Source organism: Hemiscyllium ocellatum, chromosome 35 (assembly GCF_020745735.1).
Source record: "Hemiscyllium ocellatum isolate sHemOce1 chromosome 35, sHemOce1.pat.X.cur, whole genome shotgun sequence".
Taxonomy (NCBI): domain Eukaryota; kingdom Metazoa; phylum Chordata; class Chondrichthyes; order Orectolobiformes; family Hemiscylliidae; genus Hemiscyllium; species Hemiscyllium ocellatum.
Genome location: NC_083435.1, coordinates 48,827,420 through 48,844,623, shown reverse-complemented (window position 1 = coordinate 48,844,623; position 17,204 = coordinate 48,827,420). Strand labels below are relative to the sequence as shown.

The 17,204-nt window shown below is 45.2% G+C and overlaps 6 non-coding genes across 6 annotated transcripts; all 6 read left to right on the top strand.

The window, feature by feature from the left end:
- The first annotated feature begins 1,289 nt into the window (after positions 1-1,289).
- trnal-uag (transfer RNA leucine (anticodon UAG)) lies at positions 1,290-1,371 on the top strand. The gene has a single exon. It is a non-coding gene; the product is annotated as a tRNA-Leu (tRNA).
- Positions 1,372-4,202: 2,831 nt separating this feature from the next.
- trnal-uag (transfer RNA leucine (anticodon UAG)) lies at positions 4,203-4,284 on the top strand. The gene has a single exon. It is a non-coding gene; the product is annotated as a tRNA-Leu (tRNA).
- A 2,831-nt stretch (positions 4,285-7,115) lies between these two features.
- trnal-uag (transfer RNA leucine (anticodon UAG)) lies at positions 7,116-7,197 on the top strand. Its single transcript has one exon. It is a non-coding gene; the product is annotated as a tRNA-Leu (tRNA).
- A 2,831-nt stretch (positions 7,198-10,028) lies between these two features.
- On the top strand, positions 10,029-10,110 carry trnal-uag (transfer RNA leucine (anticodon UAG)). Its single transcript has one exon. It is a non-coding gene; the product is annotated as a tRNA-Leu (tRNA).
- Positions 10,111-12,941: 2,831 nt separating this feature from the next.
- On the top strand, positions 12,942-13,023 carry trnal-uag (transfer RNA leucine (anticodon UAG)). Its single transcript has one exon. It is a non-coding gene; the product is annotated as a tRNA-Leu (tRNA).
- Positions 13,024-15,854: 2,831 nt separating this feature from the next.
- On the top strand, positions 15,855-15,936 carry trnal-uag (transfer RNA leucine (anticodon UAG)). The gene has a single exon. It is a non-coding gene; the product is annotated as a tRNA-Leu (tRNA).
- The last annotated feature ends 1,268 nt before the right edge of the window (positions 15,937-17,204 follow it).

The following is a 17,204-nucleotide window of genomic DNA, read 5'->3' as shown; positions in this document are numbered from 1 at the left end:
AGTCGTATCTGAAAGGCCTCATTTGGAAGCTGTCTGTCGTTATTCAAAGTGCGAGAATTGGCACCAGAGGTCCTGCATCATGTTTTGGAGCAGTTCGCACGTTAGTGGCTCATTCAATCAGCAACAGCAATGAAAGAAATTGCACTCTCAGAGGAAGCTCTGGACCTGTGCTTTCAAAGCTAGCATTAAGGTGCGCCCCGAGATCTAAGCCATGTTGGAATTTAAACGGAGGAATCGACAAAGAGGCTGCAGAATAACATCGCATCCTTTTGGTTTTCATTAAATCACTGATGAGCAGGAAAATGTAAACGGGGAGAGCGACTGGGAAAGTGAGGCAGTTGCAGCTCTGTTGAAACTCCTTCTTTTTGAGTCACTCAGCAACAAGAGGCGTGAAGGTGACTCAGGCGTGAGAGCTCTTCACATCGAGAACAAAAAGCAATCAAGTGCAGTTAGCACCACTCCCGGAGTGGGGGTGGGGTGAGATAATTAGCTTTTGATTTCAGTTCCTCTGTTCAGAAACTGCCTTTTAAATTGAGGTGAACAGAAACTGCATTTCTAATAAGCACCATGGAATTTAGCAAGATTTTTTGGGTCGCTTCTCATCGATTCCCACGCAGGTTTCCAACTCAGTTGATGTCGATGTGGCTCATGTCCAGGTGTGAACATCCCTGCAGCCAATTGCATAAAAGGCAAGGAAAGTGGCATCTCGAACTGGCCCCGAGGTCAGAGCATCCTCACAATGTGATCGGTCGTTCTCGGATTGTAATGCTACCTCCGGTGTTAGTGTGGAGAACATTCTTTGGGACTATTATTCTACAAAACAGACACAGTGACTGAAACTATGCTGCACGGTATGATGTGGAACACGGCCTGCTCAGCTTTGTTTATTTTCCCTGTAGTCCGGTGTGTTTCATGTTCCGTGTAAACGTGAAAGTTGTCCTATTTCGAGCAATGGGTGAAATCATTTAGCAAAGTAAGAATCGAAATTGCAGTAATGTCAAGCAGTTCATGGTTATTTGACCAAATCATAAGCGAACATGTATGCTCACGCACTCACAGATACATTTGTAGTTGAAAAGAGTCTGAGAAGATAGCCTCAGCTTACCATTGATTTTTATCCGGATTGATGGGCTATCATTATCTGCTGCGAAATTGATATTGTAGCCGGGCACATCCACGCAGCCGTGCGAGTCCGAGAGGGATCATGGAACCCTTTTCACTTGACTTTCCATCTGTTGTTATGCAGGAGCTCAATTGGAAGTGAAAGAAAATGGGGCACTGGCGCAGTTGGTAGTGTGGCCGAGCGGTCTAAGGCGCTGGATTTAGGTTCCAGTCTCGACAGGGGCGTGGGTTCGAATCCCACCACTGCCATTGCTGCTGATCGACTGCAACGGTGCAGCTTGTTGAAATGCTGTTGCCACCACTGATGTTGTTTCGTTCAGACCAAAATTCGATTTGTTTCCCCGGGAATTAACTGTCGAGTGGGAAAGTGCCAAATTTCCTCTGCTGTCATGATCGTGTTCGTCTCCCGCGTGGAAAATTGCAAACATCTCTACTGTTGCTTTACGTTCCAAGCATGTTGAGATTTTACTGGAACCGAATGGTGACTGCTATTTCATCGCTGTTGTGAAACAAAGTCCTGCGGTGAGTCGATTCATCGTTATTTGGCTTTCTGGCGAGTGGGAAAATCGTTCCGATGAATTTTGATGTCATATGCTATTGAATTTCTCCAATTTCCTTCGTTTCTGTCCCGGAGACCCCTGAAGGGAAAGGTAATCTAATCGAGACTGTGATTGGTGAAATTCACTTTTTGTGGCCCATTCTTATTATGTTCTTTCTTTCTCTCTTTTCAGCATTGTCTGTGATATGGTGGTGCACTGAGGCTCAAGTATCATTGAAAAGTAATTTGGAATTGCCCTGTTGTTAGTTGTGAGATTACTTTACGGCTCATGCCCTCGGAGTGTCTCACATTTAGCATTCATGCTCACTGTATCTGAAAATGCATTTGGTTTGCCAGTTTTGTTTGTGTTGCGTGCCAAATGTTTTCTGTTTTGCGATTCGTTCAATACATTACGAATTAACAGGCTTTCTGAGGTAATTTCCAGCTGCAAAAACTCCTCAACTGAGAATCTGGGAAAATTTCACAGAGTATGGTCAGTCGCAGCAAAAGTAAGGAAGTCCTTCGTTTCTGCAGTGTTTCACAATACTACCTTTCCAGTGAGCAGTCGAACAGACTAAATGATTGTGCCACAGACTGCGACGGCCAGCTCGGCTAAAAAGTTATCCTTTTAAAGCCGGTGTAAGCAACACAACGTTATTGGGCTACACCGCGTGAAAACAGATACTTCGGTGTATCTCGTCCACGCATACCACACAGCCAAAATTAAACAACTCCCATGAAACAACGAGCATTTGGAAACAGAAAGGTGAAAGGTAGAACGTCTTCAACTTTCAGTGTCGGATACCACTGAGCTGCAGCAGGGGCGGCTGTGGGCTTGTTTCTGTAGCATAGTGATCAGCACGTTCACCTTCCGCAAGATAGGTTCCCGCGGTCGAAACTGTTTTGTTCTTCATCTGCAGCCTTTAACATGGACAAGAACGGAGCTTTCCTGCTTGCTTTCCCATCTGCAAACCTGCCTTCGAATTTGCTTGAAAAAATCTGCTCTCGTAGTGAAATGCAATGCATTTCCATTTGATTACTGTGCAGAGCATTGTAAAGATATTCTACAAACTGCTTCTGATCATGTGCCATTCAGTTTGAGAGTGTAGTTACCGATCCTTCCACGAAGAGCAATACTGCATTTGCATTCCTTGCTGAGGCGGCCCGGTTCAAAGACAGGGAAGAAGGTGATGCGCTGGTGTCACAGTGCACCACGGATTCCTGAACTATTCTGTCTGCCAAATGTACCCCAAAGTCGTATCTGAAAGGCCTCATTTGGAAGCTGTCTGTCGTTATTCAAAGTGCGAGAATTGGCACCAGAGGTCCTGCATCATGTTTTGGAGCAGTTCGCACGTTAGTGGCTCATTCAATCAGCAACAGCAATGAAAGAAATTGCACTCTCAGAGGAAGCTCTGGACCTGTGCTTTCAAAGCTAGCATTAAGGTGCGCCCCGAGATCTAAGCCATGTTGGAATTTAAACGGAGGAATCGACAAAGAGGCTGCAGAATAACATCGCATCCTTTTGGTTTTCATTAAATCACTGATGAGCAGGAAAATGTAAACGGGGAGAGCGACTGGGAAAGTGAGGCAGTTGCAGCTCTGTTGAAACTCCTTCTTTTTGAGTCACTCAGCAACAAGAGGCGTGAAGGTGACTCAGGCGTGAGAGCTCTTCACATCGAGAACAAAAAGCAATCAAGTGCAGTTAGCACCACTCCCGGAGTGGGGGTGGGGTGAGATAATTAGCTTTTGATTTCAGTTCCTCTGTTCAGAAACTGCCTTTTAAATTGAGGTGAACAGAAACTGCATTTCTAATAAGCACCATGGAATTTAGCAAGATTTTTTGGGTCGCTTCTCATCGATTCCCACGCAGGTTTCCAACTCAGTTGATGTCGATGTGGCTCATGTCCAGGTGTGAACATCCCTGCAGCCAATTGCATAAAAGGCAAGGAAAGTGGCATCTCGAACTGGCCCCGAGGTCAGAGCATCCTCACAATGTGATCGGTCGTTCTCGGATTGTAATGCTACCTCCGGTGTTAGTGTGGAGAACATTCTTTGGGACTATTATTCTACAAAACAGACACAGTGACTGAAACTATGCTGCACGGTATGATGTGGAACACGGCCTGCTCAGCTTTGTTTATTTTCCCTGTAGTCCGGTGTGTTTCATGTTCCGTGTAAACGTGAAAGTTGTCCTATTTCGAGCAATGGGTGAAATCATTTAGCAAAGTAAGAATCGAAATTGCAGTAATGTCAAGCAGTTCATGGTTATTTGACCAAATCATAAGCGAACATGTATGCTCACGCACTCACAGATACATTTGTAGTTGAAAAGAGTCTGAGAAGATAGCCTCAGCTTACCATTGATTTTTATCCGGATTGATGGGCTATCATTATCTGCTGCGAAATTGATATTGTAGCCGGGCACATCCACGCAGCCGTGCGAGTCCGAGAGGGATCATGGAACCCTTTTCACTTGACTTTCCATCTGTTGTTATGCAGGAGCTCAATTGGAAGTGAAAGAAAATGGGGCACTGGCGCAGTTGGTAGTGTGGCCGAGCGGTCTAAGGCGCTGGATTTAGGTTCCAGTCTCGACAGGGGCGTGGGTTCGAATCCCACCACTGCCATTGCTGCTGATCGACTGCAACGGTGCAGCTTGTTGAAATGCTGTTGCCACCACTGATGTTGTTTCGTTCAGACCAAAATTCGATTTGTTTCCCCGGGAATTAACTGTCGATTGGGAAAGTGCCAAATTTCCTCTGCTGTCATGATCGTGTTCGTCTCCCGCGTGGAAAATTGCAAACATCTCTACTGTTGCTTTACGTTCCAAGCATGTTGAGATTTTACTGGAACCGAATGGTGACTGCTATTTCATCGCTGTTGTGAAACAAAGGCCTGCGGTGAGTCGATTCATCGTTATTTGGCTTTCTGGCGAGTGGGAAAATCGTTCCGATGAATTTTGATGTCATATGCTATTGAATTTCTCCAATTTCCTTCGTTTCTGTCCCGGAGACCCCTGAAGGGAAAGGTAATCTAATCGAGACTGTGATTGGTGAAATTCACTTTTTGTGGCCCATTCTTATTATGTTCTTTCTTTCTCTCTTTTCAGCATTGTCTGTGATATGGTGGTGCACTGAGGCTCAAGTATCATTGAAAAGTAATTTGGAATTGCCCTGTTGTTAGTTGTGAGATTACTTTACGGCTCATGCCCTCGGAGTGTCTCACATTTAGCATTCATGCTCACTGTATCTGAAAATGCATTTGGTTTGCCAGTTTTGTTTGTGTTGCGTGCCAAATGTTTTCTGTTTTGCGATTCGTTCAATACATTACGAATTAACAGGCTTTCTGAGGTAATTTCCAGCTGCAAAAACTCCTCAACTGAGAATCTGGGAAAATTTCACAGAGTATGGTCAGTCGCAGCAAAAGTAAGGAAGTCCTTCGTTTCTGCAGTGTTTCACAATACTACCTTTCCAGTGAGCAGTCGAACAGACTAAATGATTGTGCCACAGACTGCGACGGCCAGCTCGGCTAAAAAGTTATCCTTTTAAAGCCGGTGTAAGCAACACAACGTTATTGGGCTACACCGCGTGAAAACAGATACTTCGGTGTATCTCGTCCACGCATACCACACAGCCAAAATTAAACAACTCCCATGAAACAACGAGCATTTGGAAACAGAAAGGTGAAAGGTAGAACGTCTTCAACTTTCAGTGTCGGATACCACTGAGCTGCAGCAGGGGCGGCTGTGGGCTTGTTTCTGTAGCATAGTGATCAGCACGTTCACCTTCCGCAAGATAGGTTCCCGCGGTCGAAACTGTTTTGTTCTTCATCTGCAGCCTTTAACATGGACAAGAACGGAGCTTTCCTGCTTGCTTTCCCATCTGCAAACCTGCCTTCGAATTTGCTTGAAAAAATCTGCTCTCGTAGTGAAATGCAATGCATTTCCATTTGATTACTGTGCAGAGCATTGTAAAGATATTCTACAAACTGCTTCTGATCATGTGCCATTCAGTTTGAGAGTGTAGTTACCGATCCTTCCACGAAGAGCAATACTGCATTTGCATTCCTTGCTGAGGCGGCCCGGTTCAAAGACAGGGAAGAAGGTGATGCGCTGGTGTCACAGTGCACCACGGATTCCTGAACTATTCTGTCTGCCAAATGTACCCCAAAGTCGTATCTGAAAGGCCTCATTTGGAAGCTGTCTGTCGTTATTCAAAGTGCGAGAATTGGCACCAGAGGTCCTGCATCATGTTTTGGAGCAGTTCGCACGTTAGTGGCTCATTCAATCAGCAACAGCAATGAAAGAAATTGCACTCTCAGAGGAAGCTCTGGACCTGTGCTTTCAAAGCTAGCATTAAGGTGCGCCCCGAGATCTAAGCCATGTTGGAATTTAAACGGAGGAATCGACAAAGAGGCTGCAGAATAACATCGCATCCTTTTGGTTTTCATTAAATCACTGATGAGCAGGAAAATGTAAACGGGGAGAGCGACTGGGAAAGTGAGGCAGTTGCAGCTCTGTTGAAACTCCTTCTTTTTGAGTCACTCAGCAACAAGAGGCGTGAAGGTGACTCAGGCGTGAGAGCTCTTCACATCGAGAACAAAAAGCAATCAAGTGCAGTTAGCACCACTCCCGGAGTGGGGGTGGGGTGAGATAATTAGCTTTTGATTTCAGTTCCTCTGTTCAGAAACTGCCTTTTAAATTGAGGTGAACAGAAACTGCATTTCTAATAAGCACCATGGAATTTAGCAAGATTTTTTGGGTCGCTTCTCATCGATTCCCACGCAGGTTTCCAACTCAGTTGATGTCGATGTGGCTCATGTCCAGGTGTGAACATCCCTGCAGCCAATTGCATAAAAGGCAAGGAAAGTGGCATCTCGAACTGGCCCCGAGGTCAGAGCATCCTCACAATGTGATCGGTCGTTCTCGGATTGTAATGCTACCTCCGGTGTTAGTGTGGAGAACATTCTTTGGGACTATTATTCTACAAAACAGACACAGTGACTGAAACTATGCTGCACGGTATGATGTGGAACACGGCCTGCTCAGCTTTGTTTATTTTCCCTGTAGTCCGGTGTGTTTCATGTTCCGTGTAAACGTGAAAGTTGTCCTATTTCGAGCAATGGGTGAAATCATTTAGCAAAGTAAGAATCGAAATTGCAGTAATGTCAAGCAGTTCATGGTTATTTGACCAAATCATAAGCGAACATGTATGCTCACGCACTCACAGATACATTTGTAGTTGAAAAGAGTCTGAGAAGATAGCCTCAGCTTACCATTGATTTTTATCCGGATTGATGGGCTATCATTATCTGCTGCGAAATTGATATTGTAGCCGGGCACATCCACGCAGCCGTGCGAGTCCGAGAGGGATCATGGAACCCTTTTCACTTGACTTTCCATCTGTTGTTATGCAGGAGCTCAATTGGAAGTGAAAGAAAATGGGGCACTGGCGCAGTTGGTAGTGTGGCCGAGCGGTCTAAGGCGCTGGATTTAGGTTCCAGTCTCGACAGGGGCGTGGGTTCGAATCCCACCACTGCCATTGCTGCTGATCGACTGCAACGGTGCAGCTTGTTGAAATGCTGTTGCCACCACTGATGTTGTTTCGTTCAGACCAAAATTCGATTTGTTTCCCCGGGAATTAACTGTCGATTGGGAAAGTGCCAAATTTCCTCTGCTGTCATGATCGTGTTCGTCTCCCGCGTGGAAAATTGCAAACATCTCTACTGTTGCTTTACGTTCCAAGCATGTTGAGATTTTACTGGAACCGAATGGTGACTGCTATTTCATCGCTGTTGTGAAACAAAGGCCTGCGGTGAGTCGATTCATCGTTATTTGGCTTTCTGGCGAGTGGGAAAATCGTTCCGATGAATTTTGATGTCATATGCTATTGAATTTCTCCAATTTCCTTCGTTTCTGTCCCGGAGACCCCTGAAGGGAAAGGTAATCTAATCGAGACTGTGATTGGTGAAATTCACTTTTTGTGGCCCATTCTTATTATGTTCTTTCTTTCTCTCTTTTCAGCATTGTCTGTGATATGGTGGTGCACTGAGGCTCAAGTATCATTGAAAAGTAATTTGGAATTGCCCTGTTGTTAGTTGTGAGATTACTTTACGGCTCATGCCCTCGGAGTGTCTCACATTTAGCATTCATGCTCACTGTATCTGAAAATGCATTTGGTTTGCCAGTTTTGTTTGTGTTGCGTGCCAAATGTTTTCTGTTTTGCGATTCGTTCAATACATTACGAATTAACAGGCTTTCTGAGGTAATTTCCAGCTGCAAAAACTCCTCAACTGAGAATCTGGGAAAATTTCACAGAGTATGGTCAGTCGCAGCAAAAGTAAGGAAGTCCTTCGTTTCTGCAGTGTTTCACAATACTACCTTTCCAGTGAGCAGTCGAACAGACTAAATGATTGTGCCACAGACTGCGACGGCCAGCTCGGCTAAAAAGTTATCCTTTTAAAGCCGGTGTAAGCAACACAACGTTATTGGGCTACACCGCGTGAAAACAGATACTTCGGTGTATCTCGTCCACGCATACCACACAGCCAAAATTAAACAACTCCCATGAAACAACGAGCATTTGGAAACAGAAAGGTGAAAGGTAGAACGTCTTCAACTTTCAGTGTCGGATACCACTGAGCTGCAGCAGGGGCGGCTGTGGGCTTGTTTCTGTAGCATAGTGATCAGCACGTTCACCTTCCGCAAGATAGGTTCCCGCGGTCGAAACTGTTTTGTTCTTCATCTGCAGCCTTTAACATGGACAAGAACGGAGCTTTCCTGCTTGCTTTCCCATCTGCAAACCTGCCTTCGAATTTGCTTGAAAAAATCTGCTCTCGTAGTGAAATGCAATGCATTTCCATTTGATTACTGTGCAGAGCATTGTAAAGATATTCTACAAACTGCTTCTGATCATGTGCCATTCAGTTTGAGAGTGTAGTTACCGATCCTTCCACGAAGAGCAATACTGCATTTGCATTCCTTGCTGAGGCGGCCCGGTTCAAAGACAGGGAAGAAGGTGATGCGCTGGTGTCACAGTGCACCACGGATTCCTGAACTATTCTGTCTGCCAAATGTACCCCAAAGTCGTATCTGAAAGGCCTCATTTGGAAGCTGTCTGTCGTTATTCAAAGTGCGAGAATTGGCACCAGAGGTCCTGCATCATGTTTTGGAGCAGTTCGCACGTTAGTGGCTCATTCAATCAGCAACAGCAATGAAAGAAATTGCACTCTCAGAGGAAGCTCTGGACCTGTGCTTTCAAAGCTAGCATTAAGGTGCGCCCCGAGATCTAAGCCATGTTGGAATTTAAACGGAGGAATCGACAAAGAGGCTGCAGAATAACATCGCATCCTTTTGGTTTTCATTAAATCACTGATGAGCAGGAAAATGTAAACGGGGAGAGCGACTGGGAAAGTGAGGCAGTTGCAGCTCTGTTGAAACTCCTTCTTTTTGAGTCACTCAGCAACAAGAGGCGTGAAGGTGACTCAGGCGTGAGAGCTCTTCACATCGAGAACAAAAAGCAATCAAGTGCAGTTAGCACCACTCCCGGAGTGGGGGTGGGGTGAGATAATTAGCTTTTGATTTCAGTTCCTCTGTTCAGAAACTGCCTTTTAAATTGAGGTGAACAGAAACTGCATTTCTAATAAGCACCATGGAATTTAGCAAGATTTTTTGGGTCGCTTCTCATCGATTCCCACGCAGGTTTCCAACTCAGTTGATGTCGATGTGGCTCATGTCCAGGTGTGAACATCCCTGCAGCCAATTGCATAAAAGGCAAGGAAAGTGGCATCTCGAACTGGCCCCGAGGTCAGAGCATCCTCACAATGTGATCGGTCGTTCTCGGATTGTAATGCTACCTCCGGTGTTAGTGTGGAGAACATTCTTTGGGACTATTATTCTACAAAACAGACACAGTGACTGAAACTATGCTGCACGGTATGATGTGGAACACGGCCTGCTCAGCTTTGTTTATTTTCCCTGTAGTCCGGTGTGTTTCATGTTCCGTGTAAACGTGAAAGTTGTCCTATTTCGAGCAATGGGTGAAATCATTTAGCAAAGTAAGAATCGAAATTGCAGTAATGTCAAGCAGTTCATGGTTATTTGACCAAATCATAAGCGAACATGTATGCTCACGCACTCACAGATACATTTGTAGTTGAAAAGTGTCTGAGAAGATAGCCTCAGCTTACCATTGATTTTTATCCGGATTGATGGGCTATCATTATCTGCTGCGAAATTGATATTGTAGCCGGGCACATCCACGCAGCCGTGCGAGTCCGAGAGGGATCATGGAACCCTTTTCACTTGACTTTCCATCTGTTGTTATGCAGGAGCTCAATTGGAAGTGAAAGAAAATGGGGCACTGGCGCAGTTGGTAGTGTGGCCGAGCGGTCTAAGGCGCTGGATTTAGGTTCCAGTCTCGACAGGGGCGTGGGTTCGAATCCCACCACTGCCATTGCTGCTGATCGACTGCAACGGTGCAGCTTGTTGAAATGCTGTTGCCACCACTGATGTTGTTTCGTTCAGACCAAAATTCGATTTGTTTCCCCGGGAATTAACTGTCGATTGGGAAAGTGCCAAATTTCCTCTGCTGTCATGATCGTGTTCGTCTCCCGCGTGGAAAATTGCAAACATCTCTACTGTTGCTTTACGTTCCAAGCATGTTGAGATTTTACTGGAACCGAATGGTGACTGCTATTTCATCGCTGTTGTGAAACAAAGGCCTGCGGTGAGTCGATTCATCGTTATTTGGCTTTCTGGCGAGTGGGAAAATCGTTCCGATGAATTTTGATGTCATATGCTATTGAATTTCTCCAATTTCCTTCGTTTCTGTCCCGGAGACCCCTGAAGGGAAAGGTAATCTAATCGAGACTGTGATTGGTGAAATTCACTTTTTGTGGCCCATTCTTATTATGTTCTTTCTTTCTCTCTTTTCAGCATTGTCTGTGATATGGTGGTGCACTGAGGCTCAAGTATCATTGAAAAGTAATTTGGAATTGCCCTGTTGTTAGTTGTGAGATTACTTTACGGCTCATGCCCTCGGAGTGTCTCACATTTAGCATTCATGCTCACTGTATCTGAAAATGCATTTGGTTTGCCAGTTTTGTTTGTGTTGCGTGCCAAATGTTTTCTGTTTTGCGATTCGTTCAATACATTACGAATTAACAGGCTTTCTGAGGTAATTTCCAGCTGCAAAAACTCCTCAACTGAGAATCTGGGAAAATTTCACAGAGTATGGTCAGTCGCAGCAAAAGTAAGGAAGTCCTTCGTTTCTGCAGTGTTTCACAATACTACCTTTCCAGTGAGCAGTCGAACAGACTAAATGATTGTGCCACAGACTGCGACGGCCAGCTCGGCTAAAAAGTTATCCTTTTAAAGCCGGTGTAAGCAACACAACGTTATTGGGCTACACCGCGTGAAAACAGATACTTCGGTGTATCTCGTCCACGCATACCACACAGCCAAAATTAAACAACTCCCATGAAACAACGAGCATTTGGAAACAGAAAGGTGAAAGGTAGAACGTCTTCAACTTTCAGTGTCGGATACCACTGAGCTGCAGCAGGGGCGGCTGTGGGCTTGTTTCTGTAGCATAGTGATCAGCACGTTCACCTTCCGCAAGATAGGTTCCCGCGGTCGAAACTGTTTTGTTCTTCATCTGCAGCCTTTAACATGGACAAGAACGGAGCTTTCCTGCTTGCTTTCCCATCTGCAAACCTGCCTTCGAATTTGCTTGAAAAAATCTGCTCTCGTAGTGAAATGCAATGCATTTCCATTTGATTACTGTGCAGAGCATTGTAAAGATATTCTACAAACTGCTTCTGATCATGTGCCATTCAGTTTGAGAGTGTAGTTACCGATCCTTCCACGAAGAGCAATACTGCATTTGCATTCCTTGCTGAGGCGGCCCGGTTCAAAGACAGGGAAGAAGGTGATGCGCTGGTGTCACAGTGCACCACGGATTCCTGAACTATTCTGTCTGCCAAATGTACCCCAAAGTCGTATCTGAAAGGCCTCATTTGGAAGCTGTCTGTCGTTATTCAAAGTGCGAGAATTGGCACCAGAGGTCCTGCATCATGTTTTGGAGCAGTTCGCACGTTAGTGGCTCATTCAATCAGCAACAGCAATGAAAGAAATTGCACTCTCAGAGGAAGCTCTGGACCTGTGCTTTCAAAGCTAGCATTAAGGTGCGCCCCGAGATCTAAGCCATGTTGGAATTTAAACGGAGGAATCGACAAAGAGGCTGCAGAATAACATCGCATCCTTTTGGTTTTCATTAAATCACTGATGAGCAGGAAAATGTAAACGGGGAGAGCGACTGGGAAAGTGAGGCAGTTGCAGCTCTGTTGAAACTCCTTCTTTTTGAGTCACTCAGCAACAAGAGGCGTGAAGGTGACTCAGGCGTGAGAGCTCTTCACATCGAGAACAAAAAGCAATCAAGTGCAGTTAGCACCACTCCCGGAGTGGGGGTGGGGTGAGATAATTAGCTTTTGATTTCAGTTCCTCTGTTCAGAAACTGCCTTTTAAATTGAGGTGAACAGAAACTGCATTTCTAATAAGCACCATGGAATTTAGCAAGATTTTTTGGGTCGCTTCTCATCGATTCCCACGCAGGTTTCCAACTCAGTTGATGTCGATGTGGCTCATGTCCAGGTGTGAACATCCCTGCAGCCAATTGCATAAAAGGCAAGGAAAGTGGCATCTCGAACTGGCCCCGAGGTCAGAGCATCCTCACAATGTGATCGGTCGTTCTCGGATTGTAATGCTACCTCCGGTGTTAGTGTGGAGAACATTCTTTGGGACTATTATTCTACAAAACAGACACAGTGACTGAAACTATGCTGCACGGTATGATGTGGAACACGGCCTGCTCAGCTTTGTTTATTTTCCCTGTAGTCCGGTGTGTTTCATGTTCCGTGTAAACGTGAAAGTTGTCCTATTTCGAGCAATGGGTGAAATCATTTAGCAAAGTAAGAATCGAAATTGCAGTAATGTCAAGCAGTTCATGGTTATTTGACCAAATCATAAGCGAACATGTATGCTCACGCACTCACAGATACATTTGTAGTTGAAAAGAGTCTGAGAAGATAGCCTCAGCTTACCATTGATTTTTATCCGGATTGATGGGCTATCATTATCTGCTGCGAAATTGATATTGTAGCCGGGCACATCCACGCAGCCGTGCGAGTCCGAGAGGGATCATGGAACCCTTTTCACTTGACTTTCCATCTGTTGTTATGCAGGAGCTCAATTGGAAGTGAAAGAAAATGGGGCACTGGCGCAGTTGGTAGTGTGGCCGAGCGGTCTAAGGCGCTGGATTTAGGTTCCAGTCTCGACAGGGGCGTGGGTTCGAATCCCACCACTGCCATTGCTGCTGATCGACTGCAACGGTGCAGCTTGTTGAAATGCTGTTGCCACCACTGATGTTGTTTCGTTCAGACCAAAATTCGATTTGTTTCCCCGGGAATTAACTGTCGATTGGGAAAGTGCCAAATTTCCTCTGCTGTCATGATCGTGTTCGTCTCCCGCGTGGAAAATTGCAAACATCTCTACTGTTGCTTTACGTTCCAAGCATGTTGAGATTTTACTGGAACCGAATGGTGACTGCTATTTCATCGCTGTTGTGAAACAAAGGCCTGCGGTGAGTCGATTCATCGTTATTTGGCTTTCTGGCGAGTGGGAAAATCGTTCCGATGAATTTTGATGTCATATGCTATTGAATTTCTCCAATTTCCTTCGTTTCTGTCCCGGAGACCCCTGAAGGGAAAGGTAATCTAATCGAGACTGTGATTGGTGAAATTCACTTTTTGTGGCCCATTCTTATTATGTTCTTTCTTTCTCTCTTTTCAGCATTGTCTGTGATATGGTGGTGCACTGAGGCTCAAGTATCATTGAAAAGTAATTTGGAATTGCCCTGTTGTTAGTTGTGAGATTACTTTACGGCTCATGCCCTCGGAGTGTCTCACATTTAGCATTCATGCTCACTGTATCTGAAAATGCATTTGGTTTGCCAGTTTTGTTTGTGTTGCGTGCCAAATGTTTTCTGTTTTGCGATTCGTTCAATACATTACGAATTAACAGGCTTTCTGAGGTAATTTCCAGCTGCAAAAACTCCTCAACTGAGAATCTGGGAAAATTTCACAGAGTATGGTCAGTCGCAGCAAAAGTAAGGAAGTCCTTCGTTTCTGCAGTGTTTCACAATACTACCTTTCCAGTGAGCAGTCGAACAGACTAAATGATTGTGCCACAGACTGCGACGGCCAGCTCGGCTAAAAAGTTATCCTTTTAAAGCCGGTGTAAGCAACACAACGTTATTGGGCTACACCGCGTGAAAACAGATACTTCGGTGTATCTCGTCCACGCATACCACACAGCCAAAATTAAACAACTCCCATGAAACAACGAGCATTTGGAAACAGAAAGGTGAAAGGTAGAACGTCTTCAACTTTCAGTGTCGGATACCACTGAGCTGCAGCAGGGGCGGCTGTGGGCTTGTTTCTGTAGCATAGTGATCAGCACGTTCACCTTCCGCAAGATAGGTTCCCGCGGTCGAAACTGTTTTGTTCTTCATCTGCAGCCTTTAACATGGACAAGAACGGAGCTTTCCTGCTTGCTTTCCCATCTGCAAACCTGCCTTCGAATTTGCTTGAAAAAATCTGCTCTCGTAGTGAAATGCAATGCATTTCCATTTGATTACTGTGCAGAGCATTGTAAAGATATTCTACAAACTGCTTCTGATCATGTGCCATTCAGTTTGAGAGTGTAGTTACCGATCCTTCCACGAAGAGCAATACTGCATTTGCATTCCTTGCTGAGGCGGCCCGGTTCAAAGACAGGGAAGAAGGTGATGCGCTGGTGTCACAGTGCACCACGGATTCCTGAACTATTCTGTCTGCCAAATGTACCCCAAAGTCGTATCTGAAAGGCCTCATTTGGAAGCTGTCTGTCGTTATTCAAAGTGCGAGAATTGGCACCAGAGGTCCTGCATCATGTTTTGGAGCAGTTCGCACGTTAGTGGCTCATTCAATCAGCAACAGCAATGAAAGAAATTGCACTCTCAGAGGAAGCTCTGGACCTGTGCTTTCAAAGCTAGCATTAAGGTGCGCCCCGAGATCTAAGCCATGTTGGAATTTAAACGGAGGAATCGACAAAGAGGCTGCAGAATAACATCGCATCCTTTTGGTTTTCATTAAATCACTGATGAGCAGGAAAATGTAAACGGGGAGAGCGACTGGGAAAGTGAGGCAGTTGCAGCTCTGTTGAAACTCCTTCTTTTTGAGTCACTCAGCAACAAGAGGCGTGAAGGTGACTCAGGCGTGAGAGCTCTTCACATCGAGAACAAAAAGCAATCAAGTGCAGTTAGCACCACTCCCGGAGTGGGGGTGGGGTGAGATAATTAGCTTTTGATTTCAGTTCCTCTGTTCAGAAACTGCCTTTTAAATTGAGGTGAACAGAAACTGCATTTCTAATAAGCACCATGGAATTTAGCAAGATTTTTTGGGTCGCTTCTCATCGATTCCCACGCAGGTTTCCAACTCAGTTGATGTCGATGTGGCTCATGTCCAGGTGTGAACATCCCTGCAGCCAATTGCATAAAAGGCAAGGAAAGTGGCATCTCGAACTGGCCCCGAGGTCAGAGCATCCTTACAATGTGATCGGTCGTTCTCGGATTGTAATGCTACCTCCGGTGTTAGTGTGGAGAACATTCTTTGGGACTATTATTCTACAAAACAGACACAGTGACTGAAACTATGCTGCACGGTATGATGTGGAACACGGCCTGCTCAGCTTTGTTTATTTTCCCTGTAGTCCGGTGTGTTTCATGTTCCGTGTAAACGTGAAAGTTGTCCTATTTCGAGCAATGGGTGAAATCATTTAGCAAAGTAAGAATCGAAATGGCAGTAATGTCAAGCAGTTCATGGTTATTTGACCAAATCATAAGCGAACATGTATGCTCACGCACTCACAGATACATTTGTAGTTGAAAAGAGTCTGAGAAGATAGCCTCAGCTTACCATTGATTTTTATCCGGATTGATGGGCTATCATTATCTGCTGCGAAATTGATATTGTAGCCGGGCACATCCACGCAGCCGTGCGAGTCCGAGAGGGATCATGGAACCCTTTTCACTTGACTTTCCATCTGTTGTTATGCAGGAGCTCAATTGGAAGTGAAAGAAAATGGGGCACTGGCGCAGTTGGTAGTGTGGCCGAGCGGTCTAAGGCGCTGGATTTAGGTTCCAGTCTCGACAGGGGCGTGGGTTCGAATCCCACCACTGCCATTGCTGCTGATCGACTGCAACGGTGCAGCTTGTTGAAATGCTGTTGCCACCACTGATGTCGTTCAGACCAAAATTCGATTTGTTTCCCCGGGAATTAACTGTCGATTGGGAAAGTGCCAAATTTCCTCTGCTGTCATGATCGTGTTCGTCTCCCGCGTGGAAAATTGCAAACATCTCTACTGTTGCTTTACGTTCCAAGCATGTTGAGATTTTACTGGAACCGAATGGTGACTGCTATTTCATCGCTGTTGTGAAACAAAGGCCTGCGGTGAGTCGATTCATCGTTATTTGGCTTTCTGGCGAGTGGGAAAATCGTTCCGATGAATTTTGATGTCATATGCTATTGAATTTCTCCAATTTCCTTCGTTTCTGTCCCGGAGACCCCTGAAGGGAAAGGTAATCTAATCGAGACTGTGATTGGTGAAATTCACTTTTTGTGGCCCATTCTTATTATGTTCTTTCTTTCTCTCTTTTCAGCATTGTCTGTGATATGGTGGTGCACTGAGGCTCAAGTATCATTGAAAAGTAATTTGGAATTGCCCTGTTGTTAGTTGTGAGATTACTTTACGGCTCATGCCCTCGGAGTGTCTCACATTTAGCATTCATGCTCACTGTATCTGAAAATGCATTTGGTTTGCCAGTTTTGTTTGTGTTGCGTGCCAAATGTTTTCTGTTTTGCGATTCGTTCAATACATTACGAATTAACAGGCTTTCTGAGGTAATTTCCAGCTGCAAAAACTCCTCAACTGAGAATCTGGGAAAATTTGACAGAGTATGGTCAGTCGCAGCAAAAGTAAGGAAGTCCTTCGTTTCTGCAGTGTTTCACAATACTACCTTTCCAGTGAGCAGTCGAACAGACTAAATGATTGTGCCACAGACTGCGACGGCCAGCTCGGCTAAAAAGTTATCCTTTTAAAGCCGGTGTAAGCAACACAACGTTATTGGGCTACACCGCGTGAAAACAGATACTTCGGTGTATCTCGTCCATGCATACCACACAGCCAAAATTAAACAACTCCCATGAAACAACGAGCATTTGGAAACAGAAAGGTGAAAGGTAGAACGTCTTCAACTTTCAGTGTCGGATACCACTGAGCTGCAGCAGGGGCGGCTGTGGGCTTGTTTCTGTAGCACAGTGATCAGCACGTTCGCCTTCCGCAAGCTAGGTTCCCGCGGTCGAAACTGTTTTGTTCTTCATCTGCAGCCTTTTACATGGACAAGAACGGAGCTTTCCTGCTTGCTTTCCCATCTGCAAACCTGCCTTCGAA